Below are 27,875 nucleotides of genomic sequence, written 5' to 3' on the forward strand. Positions count from 1 at the left end.
TCTCATCAGTTCTACAGCCTCTCAGCTGTAAAATATAACTCCCTCATTCAAATATGGCTATGAAGTCTGATTCTCTACTTTGCTAGTTAACACCAGAATTTTTGCTATATTAGTTAAATATGATATCACAATTAACAGACTGAATAACTGATTTTTCGGTTGAGGAGATGAGCCAAAAAAACTGAAAAATAATTCAGTTAAAAACCAAAACTGAATTTGTATGTGTTTGTCACAAAATAGATAGATAGATAGATATTGTTTTGGAAACATCCTCACATAGTGTTCTGAAAAGAAATTTGCTTCCCAGGACTGGCAGTTGCTGGCGAGTCTGCCTGTGAATCATGGACTCTAGTGCTTCCTGAGTCCCCAGCAGCCTGCCAGGAATCCAGGCAGGGTTCCCTTTGGATCTGCATAAAGTTTGTTGAACCCAGATGTCTCTGGCGAAACATTTTGAGCTTGATGAATCCACATTTCCCAGTGAAACTTTATTTCATTGGAAAAATATTCTACCAATTCTAATCACAGTATTTCAATGACAGCAGTATTATAGGTGGGACTGATGGGCAACCTTAATAATAAGTGGTACTAGGGCCGGCTCCAGGCACCAGCGCAGCAAGCAGGTGCTTGGGGCGGCCAAGGGGAAGGGGCGACACGTCCGGCTCTTCAGCGGCAATTCAGTGGCGGGTCCCTCAGTCCCTCTGGGAGCGAAGGATCAGCCGCCGAATTGCCCCCGAAGAATGAAGCGGCGTGGTAGAGCTGCCGCCGATCGTGGCTTCTTTTTTTTTCTTTGCCACTTGGGGCAGCAAAAATGCTGGAGCCGGCCCTGAGTGGCACTAACACTTCCCATTGTAAGACCCTCCTGATCTTGATTGTAAGAGGATGCTAATTTCTCTATCATTAGAGTTGAAATCACTTTCTGGCAATTAGCCTGATTTTCAAATATCTGCTCTTCAAAATTATCAAAATCAAAGTGAAGTTTTTCATGTAAGATTTCAGCCCAGGGTAGGTTTTTTCTGGAAAGTTTCAGGCAAATCATATGCATTTTGGAGCTATGGAAACCAAAAATTGTGGTTGTTTACTTTCAGAGATTGTTTGTTTGTTTTGTGTGGATCACCATAACTTCTAAACTGCATGAGCTGCAAACTCCTAAATTGATTTAACCTGCTTGGCTTTATCAGCAGTACCGTTGACTATTTTTGAAAGGGCATATAAGGCAAGCAGTTAGACAGTAAGAGTGGCTTTCATTTAAATACTACAGCACAAATGTTGTTTGCAGTGGGGAGAAAGCATGTATCATTAACATATGAGCCACATATATTACACACTACTGGGCATACTTGTAGCCAACATGGACTTCATGAAGTCTGCACGTTTTTGTGGCTTAGTATGAGGGTATATGGTCCACATAGCTTGACGGAACTCTGCATGATCGGATGCAGACTCTAGAACATCCATATGACCTGACTTATACTTTATACTATATATATGTGTGTGTGTGTGTATATATAATTGGTAGAATATTTTTCCAATGAAATAAAGTTTCACTGGGAAATGTGGATTCGTCAAGCTCAAAATGTTTCGCCAGAGACATCTGGGTTCAACAAACTTTATGCAGATCCAAAGGGAACCCTGCCTGGATTCCTGGCAGGCTGCTGGGGACTCAGGAAGCACTAGAGTCCATGATTCACAGGCAGACTCGCCAGCAACTGCCAGTCCTGGGAAGCAAATTTCTTTTCAGAACACTATGTGAGGATGTTTCCAAAACAATATCTATCTATCTATCTATCTATTTTGTGACAAACACATACAAATTCAGTTTTGGTTTTTAACTGAATTATTTTTCTGTTTTTTTGGCTCATCTCCTCAACCGAAAAATCAGTTATTCAGTCTGTTAATTGTGATATCATATTTAACTAATATAGCAAAAATTCTGGTGTTAACTAGCAAAGTAGAGAATCAGACTTCATAGCCATATTTGAATGAGGGAGTTATATTTTACAGCTGAGAGGCTGTAGAACTGATGAGATATGTCTTTAAAAGGTAAGTTGCATGCTGTATAAATATATATATATTTATACCTTCCAGATAGTCCAGATGTAAATTGGAGGGGAATGGCAGGCAGTGGGCTCTGGGGGCCTTGCTGCAGAATTTACATGCAACTTGCCATACAGTATGGCTACTTCATTAGTGTCCAGGGTATTCTAAGGCGACCTCAGGTTATGCACACTCTTTCTGCCATTTCTTAGAGTTCTAATCTGCCCAACTGCTGGCTGCACAGAGACGTGTGAACAGAAATAGAGTAGCGTAAATCATCTCTACCATTTTGCTTACATATGAGAGATTCTTCTTTTGGGGACACAGAAACAGCCGACGCATATCTTATTTTTGCACTAATCAAGATTTGAAGGTAAAGAATATGCTGCCAGTCTAGCTTGTTGATTATCTGACCATCCCTTAGTGTTTGACAAGTGCAATAAGAATAACGTTAAAGGTACCTTCAGGATTAATCAGCAGCACTTAAATGCATTTGCTCAAGAAGTTTTGGTTTTCAAATCAGCTTCCCAAAATCTGGAACTACCAGCCCAAACCTAGGCACAAAATGTGCTCAAGCACCCTTTCCCATGATGATAAGAATGGTAAGGATATTCTTGCTTGTCAAGAGAATTCTCACCCTGGGTGAGCAGATGTGTGGACATTAGCAAGTCTGTTTTAGGTTACCTGAAACAGTGTACACAAGGAATTTCGGAAAATTATCATAGCCCATGAAAGTTATCTCCTTTCTTCCATTTCTTTGTAGCACTAACGTTAGCAATTGCTAAGAAGTTCCCAGTTTTAAGTAAGGTGGTTATCCAGTGTGAAATAAAATCAATTGATACTTTACTCAAATTAATTGCAACATAAGAAAACTGGCATTTATAAAAAGGAGTTCACACTATCACTTATAAACAGTCAGTTGAGAGTTCAAAACCTGTATTTCCTGATCCACTGTGAAGGGTCTGCATTCACATATGTTCTATCATCGGGAAACTATTGCACTATTTGAAGTAGTTTCAATTCCTAATGCTGTGCTGGCTACACAAATTCAGTGTGTGAGTTAAAAGAGGAAAAGTGAACTAGTTTGTAGAAAAGTCCTAACAGAAAGGCAAATAAGGCAGCATGTCCCCTGTGCTGGAAAAACAGGATTGTTAAAATTGCCACAATGGGTCATATTATCGTTAGCAATTAATTGAGTTTGTTTAGGGAGAGTAAGCTACTGTTATTTAACATGGGAATAAAGTGCCATACTGTAGGCAAGCATAGTCTAGGTAGTCTGTTTACTTACAGAGATAACTATTGTTAAAACAGGGAGCATAAGGAGCCAAAGTGTCTGCTTTTATATCTAGCATTCATTGGAAACAGAAATCATGAGGGTACTGTATTTTGAATGTTTTTGACACCTTATCCCACTCTATGCCAACAGGGTAAAAATTAACAGGACCTCTCATCATCATTTGTGGAAAGTTTATGAGTAAAGATAAGCACTGAATGAACAGGCAATTTACCAAATGATTGAATTAAGAGAATCCTCTCTCTAACTAGTGACAGGGCACAGGACATTCACACACTCATTCTGCAGCCTGTAGTGCAGTCCCTGGGCTGTAGAAATGGCTCCACACTCTATACGTTTTACAAACTCCCAATATCTCCCTCCACAGACGTATGGAAAGAGACAATGGAGCAGTGTTCTAGAACATGCAGGGGGTGTGGAGTGCCCCCGTGCCTCTGCTACCACATAATTGGCTCAGCTGCATTTTGTGCCTTGTACCCCTGGGGATGGGGGACAGCATTTGGCCCGCTGAGAAGAAAAGCAATTTTATCATATTTGAACATGTTTATTCATGAATGCAACATATTTGTATTCCCACAACAGGAATGTCAGATCACAGTTTTCTTAATTTTGATCTGAGAACGTAATATTGCAGGTTGTAAAACAGTGCACGCTTAACTTGGTAGGCCATTTTTAGAAACTCTGGCAGGTACTGATGGGTTCTGTTTGCACTGTTGTAAATTATCCCTGCCTTCATTCAGTTCCCTGATTTCTTTGATAATTCTGGTCTAAATTTACCACAGCCACAGTCATAATTTATTAATAAGCTGAAAACCATTCTGAAATCTCGCCACCTGGACAGATGCACAAGCTATGGCTTCCTCATTCAGATGAGAAACAAGAACATTGTTCAATATTAAACACTAGAGTGTTTTCGGTACTTCAGCTTCCTTTGACCATGAAAACACAGGAAACAAAGCCTTTAAAAAGATAATAAGCAAACTGATTTTTGGTCTCTGCAGAAAGCTTAAAGGAGGAGGATGCACAAAGCCACTGTACAAGCCTTCATGGACACCCAAACCTTCAAGCAGACATCAGGAGATAAATGTTGCCTTTTGCCATCCTCATTCATGAGTATAGCTGATTCTTTAGGCTGCAACATATCTGCTGATTTTTGTAGTTGCTTCTGGTTTTATTAGAGGGACGCAGTCAACTTCTGTCTGAAAATGTTTTTTCCTTGTTACTATTATGTTAAAATTAACTGCTATACATTGTACCGAGGAACACCAGAGATTACTATAAATGAAAGAGATTAGAGAGAAAAATATTTTTCTGGTATTTCCCCATTATGTTTACTGTGTGCATTTGACAGCAATATGGGCCAGAGTTTCAAAAGAGCTCAGCATATTGCGGTTCAAATGTCACAACAGACGCAGATGGGTGCTGAGCATATGAATATCTGGTGCTATGTGTATACTCAGTTTTGCTATTTCCCCTATTAGTCACTTGGTCACTTTTCCCTGTTTGTGTGGGTCTCTCATATAGCAGAAGGGAGAAAAACACTTTTTAAAAACACTTTAAGGAAACATTATTGTAACACCAAATAAATTAGCAGGGGAAATCTCAGGACTGGCATAAATATAGCAGCTGAAATTACTGAAATTCTTTTGTTTTTAAATGGACTAAATTTCAAAATGATTATATCCCTTTATTAGTAGTAATTATACAGTGCCATTGGCATGCATGGCACTTTACAAACCAAATAAAGACAGAGTCCCTGCCTCCCAAAATTTATAATCCAAGTTAACACTAGAACAACAGGAGATAATAGACACAAAGAGGAAGTTGATGGAGGAAAGCGAATGAGAGTGAAGACAGTAAGATCATGAGATTTTTGGGAGAGGAGTCTATTATCTTAAGAGTTACACAGCTTTTGCTTGTTTTGGTGACTGTTGTTAGTATGAATATAACACTAGTTTATAAACTTGCTTTAAGAAATAGGTTTTGAGAAGTGGCTTAAAGGAGGAAGATGAGGCACGAGAAGCAAAATTTAAAAGCTGGTTTCAGGCAGAGAAGATCACATGAAAGAAGACACTCAGGAAAATATGAGAGAAGGACACCAAGACAGTAGTCAGGTCGTCAGATGTGAAGCCTGGGCTAAGTGCAGAAGGCACTGGGAAGCAAAAAATGATAAGAACAGAGATGTAGGAAGGAGATAAATTCATGAGGCCCATGAAAGCAAGCAAGCAAGAACTTAATTTGAGGCAATAGGGAGGCAGTGAAGGGATTTTAAGGCCTTATCTACACTACTGTGGTAAGTCGACCTAAGTTACTCTACTTCAGTTATGTGAATAACGTAACTGGAGTCAACGTAGCTTAGGTTGACTTACCACGGTGTCTACACTGCGCTGCATTAACAGGAGCTGCTCTCCCATCGACTTACTTTCATCTTTTCATTTCGGTGGAGTACCGGAGTTGACTGGAGAGCGATCTGCCATCGATTTAGTGGAACTTCACTAGACCCACTAAATCAACACCCACTGCATCGATTGCAGTGGCACCGATCTACCAGACATGGCCTTAGAGAGGCTGAATATGATCATACTATCAGGGGAGGTAGCTGACTTTTACAGCAGAGTTTTGGACAAACTGAAGGGTACATAGCGAATATTAAAAAGGCCAGAAAGGTGGAGGTTGTAGTAGGGCGTAGAGCTGTGTTACATTTTTTAGACAAAACTTTTTAAAATAAAAAAATGCAGATTTCGCTTGACCAAAACATTTGACGAATTTGCATGGAATGGTTTTGGTTGAAAACAATTGCTGATATGTCTCGCTCATATGTTCGGCATCAACCTGATCACCATTTCTGGGGTTGGGAAGGAATTTTCCCCAAAGTTAGATTGGCAGAGACCTTGGGGTCTTTTGCCTTCCCCTGCAGCCTTGGGTGCTGGTTGCTTGCTAGGATCATCTGGGTATTTCTCACCAGATCAATTCTTTACCATTGCAGGAACCTTGGGCATTGGTGCACCTTGGTCCCTCCTAGTCTCTGCCTGTGTTACACAATAGTTTAATCTTTTGAGGGCTGATACTTTAGTCTAATCCAGGCTATTAGGCTCAATACAGGGTAACTTGGTGAGATTGAGTGGCCTCTGATGTGGAGAAGGGCAGACTAGATGTGCTGGTTGGTCTTTTCTGGCCTTAAATGCTATGTAAAAAAGCAAACAGAAAAAAATTCTGAAAAAAAAAATCACAATATTTCTTTTTGACATTTTAATTTGAACAGAGTTTTCATTTAGAATTTTCTTTTTAAATAGTAAAAAACCTTGAAAATAAAACTAAATGTTTTGTTTCATTTGACCCAAAACAAAATATTTTCAACTTTTTGTGTTTGCTGGAAAAATTGAATAATTTTCCTTTAGGGTGACATGAAACAACTTTCCCCTCTAATTTTTCTGTTTGGCCACTGACCCAAAAAATCTTTTATTCCCACGGGTCTAGTAGGGATCTCACTAAACCAGAGATTCCCCAAACTGATGTTCCGCAGAATATTTCCTTGTTGGCCACGTTTCCAGCTGTTTCTGAAGGTGTGCAGGCTCTTCAAAGTAGAGCTTGAAAGCCTGAAAAAAGGATTTGGAAACAAGGAGGAAAACCCACTCTAACTGCCTAAGTTAGGGCCCATGGCTATGTTAAAAGAAGAAGAAAGGCAATGGGAGACACTTTTAGGTACTGTAGCCATCAGTGTGGATTAGAGCTGTCAGCCACTAACAGGAGAAATATGTCTAGGAGAACAGGGGAGACAAGAACAATGTAGGTGGTCAGTATGTCCAGGGTGATGGGAACAGACTGCTATGGTTTCTACAGACATGTTATATAATTGTAAATGAAAAGGGAGGGGCCCACAAGACACCCTCTCTATTAAAATCTAGTTCACACTCCGAAAAGTATGAGAATCCCTGCATTCTAAACAGTTTGCTAAACAGAAAACATTACTAAGCAACACAAAAACCATTTTGATAAACCAATATCCAGTTTCACATTTTCTGATGTCGTCAAATCATAGTGAGTAAAACAAAAAAGATTTTGGAAGCTCTGCAAAATGTCTTGGCAATATTCTTATCAAATACTGCTTGCTAAAAAATTTTCCAATAGCTAGTTTTTAAAATAAAATAGCCCTGAGATCATATTCCTTCTCTCCTCAACGATAATGGTTTCTTTGTAGCTTTCCCATCCCATTAAAGGATGGAGTCAATGGTAGTGCTGCTTTGTAGTTAAAACACTATAGAATAGGTGCAAGAAACTAAAAATCATGATTTTTCTGCAAATGTGCTGTTTAAGATTCCAGCAGACTGAAAATGAGACAAGTTTATTGTTTCCTTATCTCTTAACTCTATGCCCTGACACCAGTTTTCCTAGATGGCTTAATTATCCTGTTCTGTTATAAATTACAGTACCTTATTTGTACCTACTGAAATTTTAATAAGGTCTGAATTAAGTCTTTCTGATAAACGACTTCTTTTTTAGGGCATATGTCAGTTAAAATTTAAGGTAAACTGTTAAGTTAAACTAAAGGTTAGTATGGTCTAGGTCCGGAAGTTCACCTTTTGCCCAGAGTATAATTACATGCATTTTCAGATTTTGACAATTTTCTTGACACTATTTCTGGAGTGCAATTTAGTGGTTAGAGTGAGTGCCTGGGAGACAGACCTTCTGGGGGTTTATTCTTGGTTCTGTAATTGACTTATTATGTGGCCTGTGGCCAGAGGTGAAAGTAAGCCAGTACGCCCCAGTATGGCATACTGGCTTCCCTAGGTGGCAATTTAAAGGGCCTGGGTCTCCCAGCAGCAGTAGCGGTGGCTGGGAGCCCTTGGGCCTTTAAATTACCGCAAGAGCCCTGCCGCCGCTACCCCAGGGCTCTGGCAGCAGGGCTCACATGGCAATTTAAAGGGCCCGGGGCGGTAGCAGCAACTGACGCCCCGGGCCCTTTAAATCACCATTTGAGCCCTGCTGCTGGAGCCCTCGGGTAGCGGAGGTGGCCGGGAGCCCTGGACTCCAGCGGCGATTTAAAGGGCCCAGGGTTCCACTGCGGTAGCCCTTGCTGCCGGAGCCCCGGGGTAGCAGAGGCGGCCGAGGGATCCAGCAGTGATTTAAAGGGCCAAGGGCTCCCAGCCGCCGCTACCACAGTGGGGCTTGTGGCTCTTTAAATCACTGCAGGAGCCCCGCCGCTGCTACCCCAGGGCTCTGCCAGCAGGGCTCAGGCGGCGATTTAAAGGCCCGGGGTGGTAGCGGCAGCCAGAGCCCTGGGCCGTTTAAATCACTGCCTGAGCCCCACTGCCAGATCCCTGGGTTACTGGCAGCCGGGTTCTGGCGGCAATTTAAAGGGCCCAGGGCTCCGGCCGCTGCTACCACCCAAGGCCCTTTAAATCTCCACCGGCTCCGGGAGCAGAGCTTCGGTGGCAATTTAAAGGGCCCAGGGCTCTGGCCACTGCTACCACCCAAGGCCCTTTAAATCTCCACCGGTTCTGGGAGCAGAGCTTCGGTGGCAATTTAAAGGGCCCGGGGCGGTAGAAGCGGCGGAGCCCCGAGCCCTTTAAATCGCCACCTGAGCCCCATTGCCGGAGTCTTGGGGTAGCGGCAGCAGAGCTGTGGCAGCAATTTAAAGGGCCCAGGGCTCTGGCTGCCACTATGCCCCGGGCCCTTTAAATTGCCGCCAGAGCCACACTGCCAGAGCCAGGCGGAGATTTAAAGAGCCAGGGGCAGTACCGGTGGCTAAAGCCCCAGGCGCTATAAATCGCCGCCCGAGCCCTGTTGCCAGAGCCCCACTGTAGCGGCAGCAGCTGGGACCCCCCCGGGGCTCCGTCGGCAATTTAAAGGGCCCGGGGCTTCGCTGTGGTAGTGGTGGCTGGGAGCCCCATGTCCTTTAAATCACCGCCGGAGCCCCCTGACGCTGCTGCTACCCCGGGGCTCTGGCAGCAGGGCCCAGAGCTCCTCTGCAGTAGCCGGAGCACCAGGCCCTTTAACTGGCCCCCGAGTCCCGGGGCTCCCAGCCACCTCTACAGCTGGTAGCTCCAGCAATGATTAAAGGGCCCTGGGCTTCCAGCTGCCACTACCGCAGCCGGAACCCAGGGCCCTTTAAATCTCGATTTAAAGGGCCCGGGGCTCTAAAGGCCCTGCCTCTTTCAGTTGAGGCCCTGCCCCTTCTCAGGTCTCCAGAGTATCGGTAAGTCTTTTAAGTTACTTTCACTCCTGCCTGTGGCAGTTTACCTAACCCAGAATTTTCAAGTGTGGATATCTAAAACCAGGCTCCTAAGTCTATATTTAGGCACCTCAGTAAAAGATCTGATTTTCAGAGGTGCTAAGTACCCACAGTTTCCATTGAAATCAATGTGATTTTCCACTGAGTGATTTGACCTCATAGTTACAAAAATATTGAGCATTCATTACCCTTCAGAAATAAGGAGGATATGTGGTTGTGAGGTGTAGTGTCCAAGGGTGAAGTTCACCACATATAGAGGGCCAGCATGACGCATATCCACATTTAAGTCTCATTTAATGGCAATAGTGGTGCATAAGCCTTTGTCGTGCTACTGTTCAGGAATGAATTTTACCCCAAGTTTAAGTCCTTTTAGTAGTTACAGCTAAGTAAATTTTCACAATAGCTTCAGTTCAGTGGTGTTTAGGATTAAATTGTTAGTTACTGTTGGACCTTGTTCACTCTGACATGGTGACCTTTGAGCATCAGAGGTAGTGGGGGAGGTTGGTTGCTCTTAGCAGAGCATGATCATAGTGTACTCAGGGAGGCTCCTCTTGTAATCTGACCTTTTGTTACTATATATAAGAAAACCTGGTCTTGAATTACTAGAATATCTCTCCCTGTCTCCCTTGAGATTGTAGTAATTCAAGACCACGTTCCTTTATAATTCAGCCACAATAAAAGCTAAAATCACAAGGCTGTAGATGATTTTTTGTTGCTTTAAGAAATCTCTACTCCAATTAATAATGTTCCAAATTTACTGATAGGCTGGGCTGCTTAGCCCAAATTAAAAGGCACTTGCACATGCACAAGGGACTAACTTCTTCATTGTTCTCTGCCTCACTGGGGTGAACTCAACCACTGTGCAGAGAGCTTAAGTGGGACATAAACCTTGCACTGGACCTCTGCACAGGGGTGAATGGTATGTTAGGAGCCCTATCCTGTAAATATGTACTACCGAGCTTAGTGCTTACTACTGTGAATGGGCCCGTTGGCATCCAGAGGGCTACTCAGATAGGTATACAGGAAATGCCATATGGAATCAGACCCCAGTAGTCCATGTAGTCCAGGGGCTTAAGATGAACATACAAGAAACTATGCAGTAGTCAGTGGTGGAACAACTTGCTCTAAGAAAATGTTTCCTCCTATTCTCAATAGTTAAAGGTTGACTTATGCCTTGGAGCTAGAGGGTTTATATACCTCCTGACTGTTTATCTTCTTTAAAAAAATTTTTTACTGCTATAACTATGAATATTTTTGCTATCCACATAAATGTCTAGTCTGTCTTTAAATCCTGCCAAGCTCTTGGCCTTGATGACATCTTGTAGCAATGAGTTCTATGGGCTAATTTTGCATTGATGAAAGAGTATTTTCTGTTACTAGTTTTAAATTTGCCACCTTTGAGTTTCATTGAATGTCTTATAGCAGTAGGCTCTATGCCTACCATTACTGAATTCAGTGGGGGTGATTCACAGCAATAAATGATAAGATCAGTGTTTTTCCAGAATGGGTTAGTAAGCATCAGTGGTATGTTAGAATTCTCTTCTACTGTAGGCAGCAATACTCTAATACTAGTAGAGTAGGTACAGTAGCATTAGTAGCATTGCAATTCAGAACTGATTAATTGCTTTTTTAAAATTTCATTTCCCAACATTAGCAACATCAGGCAAAAGTAACCTTTTCTACTATATAACATGTATAAAATACCCTTTAAAATGTAAATGTAATATTTTTTTCCTCTCTGAACTAGCATATTTGACAAATTACATGGGGGCATGACCTTCTCTATGTCGGCATCTTCTTTGAACTTAATAAAAAGTAACATACAAGACACCTTTCATTTCACATAGATTTAAATTTTGACCATAATTGCTCCCGAAAGAATGAATAGCGTTTCCATTTTAATAGTACAAAAAAAAGTTGTGGGGCCTCAGTTTAACCTTACTACTTCACATTAGTTTTGTCTCACATCCTCTCAGATGTCTTCTGGAAGTCGCAAAAACCCACAGCGCAGATTATAACAAAAGCATGGAACCAACTTTGCCTGATTATTTTATTCATGTTTCCTGAATGTATAATTATGCACCAATTTAGTGCCTTAAAATTTATATGTAATGGGACAAATTCATGTCTGGAGTAACATTACTGATTTCAGGGTTGGAGTTGTTATACCAAAAATGAACTTGGCTTACTCTGTATTTTTATGGGTATATGTTCACTCAAAGTCACATTTCCTCCATAGGTTCTTCACATACACACATAATTATAAACTAAGCAAGCTATTTCTCCTACCAGCTGGGAAAGGAGAAAGAGAAAAGTTACTTCTATTTTAATACATTTGGGAGGCACTCAGATACTAGGGTAATGGGGCCATAGAAGATCGACATGTATGATTGACTGTACATTACTATGTTAAAATCATCTCAAGAAAAAGAGTTTAACACAGAGTTATCAAAGAGGAGTATCACTGAAGGTTTAGTAGTGATTGGTCAGCTGACAAGCTTCAATTTAATTGAGAACATGGCCTTGTAAAAATCTAATATTTCTGACTATGTTCAATAATTGAGGCTAATTCCTGTTCCCCTTGTGTCCTTGCTGGTGAGGAGGGCTTTGGCTGCAGCAGAACTGGTACAGTTTCACTAAACAGTGGGAAGGTGCCCCAGAACACAGGAGATTTTCTGAAGTAGTGGATGTGTGGCTACATGGCTCTATCAGCTAAAAACACCTGTGTAGAAGCATAAGAACTAAAGTAGCACAGCTCTGAAGATGCAGAAATTACTTGGAAGTAATTCTGCAACCACTCCACAGCCACTGGAAATTATTCCTTTCTGCTCAGGCCCTCAGCTCATAGACCAGGGGTTCTCAAACTGGGGGTTGGGACCCCTTAGGGGATCACGAGGTTATTATATGGGGGTGGGGGCGGCGTGAGCTATCAGCCTCCACCCTAAACCCCACTTTGCCTCTAGCCTTTTTAATAGTGTTAAATATATTAAAAAAAGAACAGGAGTACTTGTGGCACCTTAGAGACTAACAAATTTATTTGAGCATAAGCTTTTGTGGGCTACAGCCCACTGGTTTTAAGTTATAAGGGGGAGTGGGGAGTCGGAGGCTTGCTAGGTGAAAGGGGTCACCAGTATAAAAGTTTGAGAACCACTGTCATGGACTCAGACTTTGCATAGGCTCAAGGATTTGGTCCTTTGTGATTAGGGAACATCCACTTGAAAATATGACCCCCTAGAAACAGGAAGCTTGGAAACAAGACACATCCTGAATTAGCTCACAGTTTGTTATCCACAAAAAAGCTAGGGATTGAAGAGAATTCTGAATCATTGTACCCATATTTTCAGGAGCAGGAAAGGTAGAGAGCAGCTTTATTACTTTCTTTACAACATTTACCCATTCACACCTTCCTTTCAATTCAGCTACAATGTTCCTAACAGCCATTCACTATTTACCCTCTCACCTTGTCAAAGGCCTATAAAACATGGTCATGCAAAGAATGGCCTCAAATTTTTCTTGGAGAGAGAGAAATATTTTATGGCAAAAGTGAAGCATAGGACTGAAAAGAGTATCTTACCTTACGGTTTTGTACTTCTGCCTATCACTATAGTACCTGCACTCCTTCCACATTAGATTGGCAAGAGAGGATGCCCTCACGGAGTCTCTGGCACTTTTTTGGGAGTGGGAGGAGTTATAAAAGCTCTGTATGGTGTAGGTTTTTTAACCTAAAACTTGCACAAAGATATGCAGGTGAGGAAAGGGTTCATGGTACAAAGGTTGACATGCATGCAGCTCAGCAGGGTGTGGTGAGGTGAGGCTAGGGCATATGGCATCCTATCATGGCACAATGACATAGACAGCAATCTGCATTCAGCTTAAGGAACAAGGTGCATACCACAGACTGAGGGTGTGTAGTTAGTAGCGAAAGGGGTGTAACTGGTTCACAATCTGATGTGAACGTAAGCAGCATGCACTAGTTGGCCTCAGTGACAAAACATACTTCTCCTTCTATGAAGACTTCTGATAGGGTGACCAGGCAGCAAGTGTGAAAAATTGGGATGGGGGCGGGGGTAATAGGAGCCTATATAAGAAAAAGACCCAAAAATCAGGACTGTCCCTATAAAATCAGGATATCTGGTCACCCTAAGTTCTGGACACCAGCCTGCAACTCTGTGGGTCAGCCACATGTGAGACATCTTTACCTGTGATGGCAGAATTCTTCTGATCATAGATGCATCTTCTGCTGTGTGACTTTACCTTGATCCACCACTTTTTTGCCATACTTGCTATATAAATATTGTGCCAGGTGTTGATATCGTAATAATGGTATAAAACATAGTCTGAATAATCCTTGTAGTGATCTAATATAAAATGTTATGTATAGAATGAATACTGGCAGTTTATAAACTGCTTAATCCCCCATGTTTTGTAATCTTGACAATGAGTCACTATTCTGTGTCATGTCAGTTTATAAATAGAGCATAAGCTAAAAGATTTGTGAGAATTAATTGGTCTAGTAAAAACACCCTTTCAACACATTCAGCCTTATTTATTGGTAATCATTTTTCTCATATAATTCAAGTTTATTTACCTTACTTAAGACAAAGAAGAATTGAAGACAAACAGCCATTTATTTTAGCTTTAATAGCTGTTGCCCTCTCTTAATATTAAAATAAGGAAATAATGTATATTTTGTACAATTGTTTATTTTTAATAAAATATTAATAACTAAAATAAAGGAATAAAGTTAGTCACCTACCCAGAAATAATTTGAGTAGCTGAAGGGAACCCTTTCATGTTCTAGTGTCATCACTTTTAAGGGATGGGGAATAGGTGGAAGAACAAGGCAGTGCAGCAGGTTAAATGTACATTACTAGTTTTTCACATGTGGAGACTAGACACCTAGTTTCAAATTCTGGTGGTGTCATCCTAGACTTTAGTGGACACTTGACTGCATCACAAAAACACTTTGTTTCCTGTGCAAAAGTTCAACAGGGGAATAGCATGGATGTGACATGTCAGCATTAAATTTAATTAATGGAGCTGTGTAGTGAAACCTTCACAACTGGGTGAAGCTCACCGTTGTGCAGAGCACCAGCATAAAACCTGAGCAGCACTTAATCCCACTTCAGGCCAGACTGAAGTGGGGCTTTAAGTGGTGTGTAGAGCTTGTGCTGGCTCTCTGAACAGGGATGAACTTCACTGCTCTGCCTGACTCTAACCAGTGCTTTTAGTCTCAGTTTCTTGAGCACTCACATTTATTAACTGTATCCAAACTTTTAAAAATTGTTGTTATTCCCTTAGGATGGTTCAATGAGTTCGAGAGTATCACTGAGAGAGAGCACCTGATCTGGCTTCTTTTGAGGTCCCATTGACTTCAGTGGGAGCTAGAACAATCTCATAATGCCATTTTTAGCATTATATTTGCTTTGTTTTATTTTACTTGGTCTCACAGGTAAATATGAATTTGCTCAATATTAAAATACTGACTTTTATCAGCCAAAACAGATTAGTCAGTTAAACACAACTTCCTAAATGTAGAGCAAAAACTAATTACTGCACCTGTATAGAAGCCACTTTTGGAAGTTTAATATCTATTAATTTAATGTTTCTTCCAAAAGATTATAAAATATTAGGCCATATGTGGGTTATTCAATATGTCTCAATTTGCATTTTGGAAACTCAAACCTACTTGCAGGCACAAAAAGCAAAAATGTATATTCGACAAAAATTGTATAACTTTTACAGTGCTAATAACAAATATTCAAAAGAAGCTTTTATGTGGTACCAAAAAAATGCACCTAACTCCCACCGAAACCAGTGGGAGTCAGGCACCTCAACTGTTTAGGAACTTTGAAAATCCCATTAGGTGCTTATTTGCATTTTAGGGCACCTAAATGCCTTTTGAAAATCTGTCTCATGGATGTTAGGCTTCTAAGTCACTTAGGATATTTTGAAATGCCCCTTTACAAGAGAGAGGTTCATACCTACAAGAAAAAGTACTTCATAAACAATTGTGGGTCTTGAATTTTATGTAATAATTTTTATTCTTGTGACCTCTTCCCACACATCTAAGTGTCTGCCATTTCAGGAGAGATCAGGTCAAGCAAAGAGTGCATCCTTAACACGACTGTATACATTACATTTGAACACACCTTTAAAAAATTGCATATGCAGTTAAGAATCTATGGCTTATAAATTAATTTTTCTAGAAACACTAATTTATCCTCCCATGTAATAAAAATGAGAAGTTATCACAACATCTCTGGCAACACATGATACCTATGCTACCTCTGAGATACTGTATGCTCTGCAAAGATGCTTATCAGTATACGGCAAGTACAAATTTTTATAAAGCTTTGAAAGAAAAGATTGTGCTACGATAAATTGTATTTCATAAAAACAAATGAAAGAACATGTTATGCTTTCAAATAAAGCGATGTTGTCTCTTTAAACATGTAAATTGGCAAGAAAATAGTTCTAAGGACATGTAGAAACCTGTTCTGCAGAAATTCAAAATGGCTTGTTAAAAGAATTAAATGGTGGTGCAGAATTATCAGAGAACAGGCTACAGTACTGCTGCTAAGGATTGTTTTAGATGGATTCAAATTAGTGAAATGTAGACATCTCAGAGACTTGAAATCTGGGGACTTCGCAGAATAGCTTTAAATATATGTGTTTTGAAGGTGAATTACTTCAACTGGAAAAGTATTTTCTGCTTGCTCCACTAGAAGCTCTCAGTAGACTTCTGAAGATCAGACTCAGCCAATAAAGTCAGCTTATTCACTTCATTTTTTTCTCCCACTCATCTTCACACTATCCCCTATGTCTAGAATGACCTCACTATCCCAGTATGACAGGCTGCTATCCTATCTTCATTCAAATACCTCCTGAAAACCCACTTACATGACAGTGAAAAGTGCTAACTCACATCAAGATAATGACTCAACTATATTCTCTTCTTAAAATATCTAATCACCACCCTCTCAATCTCCCAGTGTGGTGGTGGTTGATATTTATACGTTTCTTGGGACCAGAACCATTTCTGCATCAGTGCCTTTTACAGAGCTGAACATACTACATGCTTAGGGTGACCAGACAGCAAATGTGAACAATCAGGATGGAGGTGGGGGGTAATAGGAGCCTATATAAGAAAAAGACCCCAAAATCGGGACTGTCCCTATAAAATCGGGACATCTGGTCACCCTATACATGCTGCTTCTTATAGGAGGAGCAACAGCAGATGGGGAAAACATACTGCCCCTCTATAAGGCCCTTTTCTACACTAGGGGACAGATCACTTTCTGGTGTGAACTGTCATAACTGCATTGAAGTCACACTTTTTTCTTTAAAATTTTTAAACATCTCTACTACCAGTACAGCTCCAACAGCAACAGCAATGGAAAGAAATTCTTTAGGGAAAAAAATCTTTAATTCTCCACCAACTGGAGCTGATGAATAGCAACCATGTAAGGATCCATTGTAATTCTGCTGTGGAAAAGAATGGAGGGAAAGTGGAAGATGCTAATATGAGAGAGTCGGGTCTAGACTGGACTAGACAGATCTTGGGTCTGATCCATTATGGTAATGACTATGTTCTTATATGCACCTCTCCAGCTTTGGCCCTCGCATAGCTGGAATTCATCAAGAAAATATATTTTTTTTAATGTTTGCATTGGCCATTTATGGGAGTGCGACACTCTGTAACTGCTTCCAAACTGTAGATGCGGGAAAGGATCACAAACTATAAGGAACCAATTTGTGCTTTGCATCTTGCTGAATGGGGGACACTTCAAAGCATGGGGATAAAAAGCAAGTGAGAGAAAATTCATGTAGAGAATCTATTGATCCAGGTACTTGTATCATCTAGTATCAAAGCTTCTCCACTGTAGCCGAGCACCATTTTTAATTGTACTGCTCAGCATGATATTTAGGTGCCATTATAACGAGAGATTTTGAGTGAGTGCATTGTCACTCAGCATTGTTGAGAACCATCCTGCACCTGCAGGGAAATAGACTAGGGCTGGGATATTCCAGGGAGCCTATGGAGATAAGGTGCCCAATTCTCAATGAAAGTCAACGGGTGCATTAATTCTACAGATGTAGAATTCTACCTAATTCCCTCAGGCTTCTTTAAAAATGCCAGCCTAGATGTCCCAATAACACGGTGGTTGTCGAACCACTATGATTATGACACTTAAAAATCCTCCCTAGCAACTCTGTCTCTTCATGTTTACTATTTAAGTAATAATGATAGAGGATCAGGGCATCTACTGGAGATTAATGATCAGCTGGAGATAAAAGGGAAAAGAGAAACAACAAAGGAATATGGATTTGGTTTGATTTCATGGGTGATACAATTTTCAATTATTATGTAGAGGACATTTCTACAGAATTAATGCACTGTATATTAGATGCCAGATTACTGGTATAGTTGCTTTTCTATTCCATTTCATTATGATAATCTTCCCTATGCAGACAGAGGCACATGGGTGTTTGGTTAGTTACCTGGAAGTTTAATGTACATTGCTGAAGATTCTGGGCAGTAAAAGTACAGGCCATTTCTATAATTTATCATCCCACAGAAAAAATGGAATACTGATTTAATTAAAGAAGAAAGTGAAGTACTATTAAAAACATTTGACTTCAATGGGGCTATACCAGTTTACACTGCTAAAGATCTCACTCATCAGCTCTTACATCAAATACCTGCCAATTCTTAACTCCAGTTCTCCACTTCTCTATTTAGGGCACTTGGAGAGAAGTATGGTTTGATCACAGACCTCCATCTCCTAAATTCTAATCCTAGCTCCGACACTGGTTCCCTCTGTGGCCTTGGGCAAGTCATTTAATTTCTATTCTTCAGTTCCCCAATCATCAGAATGGAGCTAATACTTACTCACCTCAAGGTGGAGTTATAGTGATTAATTAGTTCATGTTGGTAGAGAGGAACTCTGAAGATGAAAAATATTATACACGTACTATTTGAATTCAACCTCTTTGAGGCAGGGATGATAGCTGCCTGTATGTTTGTACAGTGCATAGCACAATGGGACCATGATAATGACTGGGGCCTCTGGGCACTACCGCTCTACTAACAAGAAATCTAAATGCCCATAACACGTTAATTATAATTAAAGTAGCCACCTGTCCTGCCAATTCTCAAAAACACTGACAGAAGATATTTTCTTAGCCAGAATCCTTTGTTGTTTTCTCTCAGCTCCTCCCCCCAGTCCCTTCAGCCACCTGATCTCTTCACTTTCCTAACTCCAGTCTCTGCTTTATCTCCTCTATACCTTTTTTCTATACATTATCCAAAGAATCCATATAATAAGTACATGTGATTATCTCTCTTAAGGGTTGTTGGCACAGATCAGCCCACTCCCTTAAGTGAACATGTTGTTCTATGGCCTCTCCTGTTCCTTATGGAAATATGGCCTAAGACGAGGTGGGCAAACTATGACCTGGGGGCCACATTCGGCCCGCCACACATTTTAATTGGGCCCTCAAGCTCCTGCCAGGAAGTAGGGTCGGGGGCTTGCCCCACTCCAGCGCTTCAGCCAGGGAACAAGGTTGGAGTATTGCCCCACTCCGCATGGCTCCTGGAAACAATGGCATGTCTCCCATCCGGCTTCTACACATAGGGGCAGCCAGGGGGCTCTGCATGCTACCCCTGCCCCAAGCGTTGCTCCCGCAGCTCCTATTGGCTGGGAACTGAAGCCAATGGGGCCTGCAGGGGCGGCACCTGCAGACAGGGCAGCTTGCAGAGATGCCTGGCCACACCTCCACGTAGGAGCTGGAGGGATGACATGCCGCTGTTTCTGGGAGCTGCTTGAGGTAAGCGTGCCCCAATCCCGTGCCCCAGCCCTGATCCCCCTCCTGCCCTCTTAACCCCTCGATCCCAGAGCAGAGTACCCTCCTGCACCCCCAACCTCTCATCCCCAGCCCCACCCAAGAGCCTGCACCATCAGCCAGAGCCCTCCTGCACTCCAACCCCCAATTTTGTTAGCATTCATGGCCCATCATACAGTTTCCGTACCCCGATGTGGCCCTTTGCCCACCCCTGGCCTATGAGGTGCTGTAGGAAGACATGTTCACTGCCATGGCCAGTAGGGGACGACTGGTCTATATGCATAAAGCCCAGGCTGTCCCAAGTCCAACATTCTGACCAAACCGACTGCAAACCAAACCCATACTGGGTGTTACACTTGCTGGTTTGAACTTTAATCTCTGAGGAAAAGGAATGGATGTGCCAGTTAAAATACAACCCGATTGCAAACCCATTGCTATAACTAATGAAAGGTGCATGTACTTTAATCTTTTTGGCTGGGCAGATTTTATTTTTTAGTTTGCTACAACCAAAAATAATTAAATGTGTGGATGCACAATAGCCATGTCCATTTTAAACAGAATATACACACTGCCAATATATTTCACTGCATGAGATTTAACAAAAACGGGGAAGTGGGGGTTCAGATCAAGTCCTAACTTCTAGATAAAACTTTACCCTCAAGGAGTCTACTATTGAGACTCTTGAGAAGTCTGTCAATTAATATTCCCTTCAAACCCCTACAGAAACAACTCACTTTGCCCATTGTAACAGCATTCCTGAATATGTTTCAAATCAGCATTCTGAAAATAGTTTTTAAGCTAAAGTGGCAGCCCAAAACTCTGGCTATAGCTTTAGGAAGGATTGTAACCTGCAGTTTGTTTAGTTCATGCACTACCGTTTTTGTTTTTAACTTGGTATAGGTGGGCTCCAACCTCAGACAATTAATTATATTCTGGATCACACCCTTCTCCCTCTTTTCCCACTGGTTGGTTATACTGACAAAGCCAACATCCAAAGAGTAAGGAGGAGTACTTGTGGCACCTTGTTAGAGACTAATAAGGGGGAGGGATAGCTCAGTGGTTTGAGCATTGGCCTGCTAAACCTAGGATTGTGAGTTCAATCTTTGAGGAGGCCACTTAGGGGTCTGGGGCAAAAATTGGTCCTGCTAGTGAAGGCAAGGGGCTGGACTCAATGACCTTTCAAGGTCCCTTCCAGTTCTAAGAGATTGGTATATCTCCAATTATTACCTATTAACAAATTTATTTGGGCATAAGCTTTTGTGGGCTAAAACCCACTTCATCGGGTACATGCAGTGGAAAATACAGTAGGAAGATAAATATACACAGAGGTGCCACAAGTCTCCTTGTTCTTTTTGCCAATACAGATTAACACGGCTACTACTCTGAAACCTGCCATCCAAAGAGTGTTTCAGTTTAGTTTCTTCTCTTAACTGCTTAAAAAGGTGTGTTGTTTACTTTGCCTAAGTGCTTCTGGGGCCTAGTGTTCCGTTGTTATGTACAAACCCATTTTTACTGTCATGAATCATGTTTTACCACCCCTTTGCTTTTCCTTCTATACTAGGTTTCAGTTTTTGGTTGTTTTTTTTTCTCCCTTTCCAAGCAAACACATTCTGAGTTCCGTGTTTGCAAGCTGATAGTACACACCAGGTATTCAGCTGTTATTATTCTTTCATTCTTGGGGCCTCTGAGATCAGTAAAAGTACCTTTCAGTGTTTGAACTACAGTTGCTTTTTAGTACAACCAAAGGTAAGCTAACTAAAAGTAGCCTAAAATAATGTTGCTAAACAGGCATAAAGAAAAAGGCTTTACTGAAAACATCGCATTGTCAACTAAAATTTTTGCTTTCCTTATCTTATCTGTTTTGATTAACACAAGCTATTTGCACAACGCCTTGTGCTAGGAAGTTGTTTGTACATGATTCACTCCCTTTTTGCAAGTTTCAAAGTTTGAATGAAATCTTTCTGTTTAAATTCCTCCTCCCTGTGAAAATGTCAGCCCTTCTATTCTTCCCTTAAGGTTCAAACAAGCCCTCCAAAAAATCCATTAGTTACAGATGGGTTTCTATTAATTTTCAAATTGCTGTTGGGCGCTTTCTTTCTAGATCTGGCTGTTTTAACATCGCTTTCCTTTCTGTCCCACCCACTCAGACTCATTCCAGGTGCCCTTAGCAAATGACTTCCAAGGAATTTAAATGGCCAAAGCTCATTGACCAATAAAGAGATGCATGTACTGTATAACAGAGTTACACAGTTCTTGTGATTAGCAGAAAGGTTGCTCAAGCAAAAGGTGCTAATACTATTAACCTGTCGCACTTAGATTTCAGGATTGGAGAGGTAAGGGAAACATTTTTTATGTAGGCTTTTTGGTTTGTTTTGTGTTTGCAAAGTAATTGAGAATAAAAGTATGCAATTCAAAGGGTACTGAAAAATTGTATGAGGAAGAAGCAATTACTTCTAATCTTGAGCTACAACCTGAACAAATGAATGCAAAAAAGAATTGTGTGTCAGATAACAAAACATATTTTGGAACTGTTAAAACTAAAAGATTAATATGCGTAAACAATTTAAATATATTTATGCTTAATTAAATATAGTTTGTGTAAAAAAAATAGAATCAGGTTTCAAGGAGTTACTTACTGGCCAATATTTTAAATTAATCAAGTGAAAGACATTCATTTACCACCTGTTTGCATTTTGTTTTTATGGATCTGATTCTACTCCCCTTACTCACGTTCTGTAGTATGGCATTCCTATCTTATTCAAGGAATCTAGCTCTAAAAGTGCACTAGCAGCTTTAATCAGATGTCTTTAGGTTTCTAGATTGATGGTGGCTAGGAAATATGAGTAAACAGAATTATATATCATTATTATTAATATAATGAATCTACAGTAGTCCCTCTGCATACGGAAGTGTTTGGTATTATTATGTTAAGAGAATGGAATTCTAACACTGTCATTCATATTCTGTTTATGAAATGTGGATGTTTAATGCCTGCATATTGTACAAGGTCTAGGAAGAATGATGTTAACAAAAATCCTTTTTGTAAGGTGAACAAGTTATCTTCACATGTTGTTTGTACGTTGGGGTTAATATTAACAGAGAAGCAGGGGCGGCGGGGGTGTGTGTGTGTGTTGAACTCAAGTATGGGAAAAAAATCAGTTTGATCAAGTACGTTTAAAGAAAGGAGAATTGACTTTATTACTAAAGTCCAGTCCTGCTCCCATTTAAATCAATGGCAAAACTCCTATTAATTTAAGTGAGAAGAGGATCAGACCTGTTACTGTCTATATAATGGAGTGTTATTTTAAGTTAAACATGATAGAAGATGTGTTCTGAAATGCACACTTGGGACCCAGTCCTTCACTCTTTACACACTCAAATCTCCCCCTGAAGTCAACAGGGTGCACAAGAAATGTAGGCGGGGGAGAGGGGGAAACCCCAGCAAAGCTATAGTCCTTTGTAGTGCTTCATGCTGAGTTAGGCCTTGTCTTGATCAGCAAAAAGGGTGAATTTTTTAAAAGCCCTCTGCACTTGTTAAGACACAGGGTAATGACTGTATGCTTGCTGGCTGTGATGTAGCCAAGGTCCCACCTAGTGTTTAAAGCTTTAACAGAGCCTTTCAGTCATGTTAAACTAGCTCGACTGAGCTAACACAATTGAAAAACATATTCTTTTTGCTTCTCAAGACAAGGCCTTCAGAATGTCTATAGAAAGCAGAGTGACTGTTATAATGCGGTTGATTTAAATCATTTTTCCACGGATTTCTTATATGGTTTTGCACTTTATAACAGAGATTAGATAAAGTGTTGGATAAAAATGTAGAACATTAGCAAAAGGTGGAGTAGTTTGGCTAATCTTCTAACATGGTCGTTTTCAATTCTATATTGGAATCTAGAAGCAATCTTGTTACATGAATTGCTTTGAATCATTTTTTTTCCTCCTTCAGCTATTCATAACAAAAATAAGGGTCAATGAAAGGTGAATTTCAAACGACATCTGCCTCTCATTCCATTTTTTTCTTAGGCCCAAGAAACGTTACTTCCAAAATCATACATGTTTTTTACCAAATTGTACTGACCTAAATTGTCTTGAATTGATCAAAATTGTGTCCATGGCTCCTTAGACAGTTCCTGCCCTGGTTAAACATTTTTCTAATTTATAATATTAACCCTGGACTGAGGTAACAATAACTGGCAATCTCATCCTACTACTAGTAAACTGAGTTTCTCAATTTCAAGCAGAAGTTCAAAGGTTTGTACAAACTTCACAGATCAGGGGTCAGGCACAAATTGCTGTACTTTGCAGCTCAGTTCTGCCGATATGACAGAATTTCACAGCTACGATGATTGCTTTTTTTCCCCTCTTCTGCACACAGGCAATACCAGGCAGTTAAAAGCATGATATGTACAAGTCAGCCATTGGTACCTGAGTTTAATGAGTAACTAGCTGGTGCCTTAGGTTTCCCTGGTGCAAGGTGCATATTATAAAAGGGGTCAAATGTCAGTGCACAAAGAAAAAAATGCTGCATTTAGTCACTGACTAAACCAAATACTTTGAGTTTAATGTATTTTAATAATAAATGTTCCCATCCTCATAACAGAGGATATTTTGTGCTGAATGTTCATTCATTTGACCTGGGGGAAATATGTTGGACTGTATTCACCTTTCACTTCCACCATTGCAATGCCATTACCATCAAAGTTGCAGGATTAGCCCTGTGATTGTTACAATGTTCACATGGTAATATGAAACTCTGAGAAAGATCAAAACTCAATCAGACAAGAAACATGCTGCTGAAGATTAGAGTGAATTTAAAACAATTAATCCATGCTTTTATCTGTTCAAAATTAATTAAGCAACTAGGTTTTGTATTAAAAGTCAGTAGATGTTTAATTCAGGGACCTCCCTCGCAACTAGCTGAAAAGCCAGATCACAAACACTGAAAAAATGAAATTATAGTATATAGATTTCTTTCAGACACTCTCAACCCTGCTTTGATCCCACTGTGGTGTGTAACATTATAGGATGGTCATTAGAAAATATTAACAGTGGCCTAAATTCTACTCAGAGTTACATCCACACACTGCACCCACTAATCTCAGTAGAAGTTACACAGCCATATTCCAGGGCAGAATTTTGGTCAGTCTGTTTATACATGAGAAAAGGCAAGGAGTGGACTGGATGAACTTTTGGTTCTTTCCATCCTAAGCTTTCTTTTCCCTATTGTCTATATACTGATTTTAAAAATAGACACAAAAATAGACTAATCCTTTAAATTGCAAATGAAAAACCTTGCTATTTGCTGTCATTTGTTATCAAGATCCTACATGTACATAGTCCAAAGTAAAACATTCCCTCTTTTCCTAGAAAGAAGTGTTTTTCTTTAGCAGAGTATTTGTAAAGAAAGCACTCTTATCTGTGTTAGAACTCTGGTTTTGTAATTTTCATGGCAAACATACTCTGTAAAAACATTTCTCATTAAAACCTGGACATCTATCATCACAAATATTTGCAGCATATTGAATTATTACATTGCACTTGATTCATTTTCATTACTAATGACATTGGTAAGACTATTCATGCATATAAAATAGGTCCAAATACAAGAATTTGGGGGTTTTATCGTAGTGTTAGCATTATTACTATTATTGTTATAGGTGTGTTACAAAATAAAGATGGGGTGAAATCCAGGCCTCATTGAAGTCATTGGGAGTTTTTCCATTCACTTCAATGGGACCAGGATTTCACCTGTGACACTAGCTCAGAGCAGCTGGCAATCTAGGGGCCCCAATCCTGCAAATTTTTGCTACTCAGCATGTTGATCACTGTCACCCATTAGTAAGCAATATATCAGGTAGTATTTTACAAGATCAGGTTCTAAACAGCATATGACCTAACATGATGTAGACAAGTGAACAACAAGGAAGTTTGCATAGTACAAGGTGACTTTTTTTTTGTATGGGAAGCATGTTAGTTACCCTAACATTTTTATTTAATCGATTTGTATTAGGCTTGTATAGTATTAGATGGATTTCAGAGGTATAACTAAGGGCATAATTTGGCCTGCAGAAACTTTATACCCTTAGTTATGGTGATGATGACTGAAGTGGAAAGAACTCAGCTTAACCTTCAGATCATGGGTTGAGTTTGCAGGGGTGTCAATTAGAAAAAAAAATATTTTACTTCATAAACTGAACACATTTGATATTGAAATCCCTAAATATGGAACCCTGTGATTCCATTTGAACAGGCACTTCACAGAACAAAATTGCATTCATTTTAAGTCCAAAGTCATGGCCAGAAACTCCACTATTCCTTTACCCAGTCTACATAGCACTGAATTTCTAATCTGGACAATGCAGCCCTAGGCAGCTTATTACTATAAGGATCAAGAAGTACAAGAAGACATTTAGAAGAATTTTGTTGTTGTTCATTTAGTCAATGAATTGTTGACACTAAAGATTTTTTACTGTGATATAACATGTTGGGTAGCAAGTTTGGGGATAAGAAAGGGGACAAAACTAAAGGACATAGGGAAGGCATTTAGGTTGGGATTTTCAAGAGTACTCATCATTGGCCTAACAGTGCTCCCACTGAAGCCATTGGGAATTTTACCATTGACTTCAGTGGGAGCAGAGTTAGGCTAACGCGGAGCACTTTTGAAAATCCTACCCCTAATTTAAATTTCTTTGCTTTTCTCAATGTTAAAAAACAAACAGCAAAAAACCTTGTTACCAACCACATAGTTCCAAAAATGAAACTGAAAACACTGAGTGAATTTCTTCTAGTGTACTTACAGGACCCAATGACTTGTTCTCCTCTTAATAATCCTGTGGAGCTTCGCCCCAGTCCTTATGTTGTTAGCAACAATCACCTCACATATGCCCACAACATATGCAGTAAGTAATAAATACTGTAATTTCTATAAAAAGTGCTTTGTGTCTGTAATGTAACTCCCACATGTAAAAGTGGCTATGCATTTGGGGATATTCTTTGTCCATGAATGTCAGGGCCTGGTGAAAAATCTGACCCTGTAGGCCCAGGCCTCAAGTCCTTTCTCAAGACTCACTCAGGACAAATTCCTAAATACACATAAGCACCCTATACTGTCTCACAACTCCTTTTCAATAAATATACTAAAGTCTGCGGGAGTTTTGGGTGAGTAGAGAAGACAGTTTTGGGCTTATGGGGCTGATCCAAAGCCCACTGAAATGAATGGAAAGACTCCAGTTGACATCTGTGAGCATTGGATCAGGCCCTGAATGAATAATTGACTCCTTGTTGAAAGTACCATGTTAATATGATAATGGATCGAATACATCTTTACATAGACTCTCTGCATATAGTTTTCTTATTTTATAGTGTTACATTTAGATAAACAGTCTATAGATGTAGCAGGACAGCACTTTTTTTGTTCACAGTTGTTAATGTTTCTATAGCCTTAACAGACAACACCATATATGTAAGAAAGAGTGGAATACAACATTAATGTTAGCAAAGTGAGAATATTGTGATAATTAGTAGTGGCAGGAAATCTAGGTGGCCTGCTTCTCTTTACGTTTTGATTTTTATAAATATTCTAGCCCAAAACGGTAACTTTCCATTTGTAATATTACTAATTGCTCAGAATAAGTTTAAAGTCACAAGTATAAGGTCTGATACTGCTTCCATTGAAATCAATGGCAAAACTTCAGTTGATGTTAATGGAATTTTGGTTAACATACCTATATTTATGGACCTGTAATTAGTAGAGATGAGAATTCCAAAATCCATAATTTGAATTTTATAGTTTAGAGAATCCCTATGGCCCTGTAAAAATGTATATGGCTGAAGGAGAACAAAAGAGGATGAGAGAGGGAGAGATTGATTCTCTTCTCTGGGCTTTCCTACCCTAGGTAGCTACACATGTTTAAGTATTATAGCACATCATAAGAGTAGATATGTATATGTCAAGCAAATATTGAAAAGAAGTTGAAATATATTATGTATACACAAATGACATTTAAAATTAGTTTCTTTGGCATGGAAGCTTATTGTACGAATCTCTGAAATGCTAGCATGAAGATACCCTTTAAAAACTAAGAAAAAAATATGTCTTTGGTGGGGTTATATGTTTTCCCCTTTCCTAAAACAAAAAGTTTCAACAGACAAAGCAAATAATATATATAAAAACTAAAACATGGCCTATATATATCTATATCTCTATCTATATGACCTTTCCTGATGTTAACCAAGAAGACTGAGATACACTAGGCAGGCCTTAATTCCACTGCCTTAGTGATTGATGTTAGCCTTGGCTACTGTAACATCTTCCTCTCTACACTTCTCACTCCTTCAGTTTATCTAAAAAGATGCAGCTGAAATCATCTTCCTTTGATTTGACTCTGATCATGTCAGCCATTAATATCCCTTAATTGGCTCCCTCTGTGTAACTCTATCCTCACCTTCGAGGTTCTGCATAGCTCT

General features: G+C 40.0%; 1 protein-coding gene across 9 annotated transcripts in view; it reads left to right on the forward strand.

The window, feature by feature from the left end:
* The window catches only part of RBM47 (RNA binding motif protein 47), a 106,356-nt gene that overhangs the window by 54,385 nt on the left and 24,096 nt on the right, over positions 1-27,875 (forward strand). The window contains exon 1 of one of the 9 annotated variants that reach the window (XM_039541616.1): positions 21,641-21,742. The exons of the other annotated variants lie outside the window; for them this stretch is intronic. The gene's annotated coding sequence lies outside the window, so the exon portion shown is untranslated. Of the gene's footprint in view, positions 1-21,640; positions 21,743-27,875 lie in introns of those variants that run through there. 9 annotated transcript variants of the gene reach the window in all.

This window comes from Mauremys reevesii, linkage group 5 (assembly GCF_016161935.1).
Source record: "Mauremys reevesii isolate NIE-2019 linkage group 5, ASM1616193v1, whole genome shotgun sequence".
NCBI classification, from domain to species: domain Eukaryota; kingdom Metazoa; phylum Chordata; order Testudines; family Geoemydidae; genus Mauremys; species Mauremys reevesii.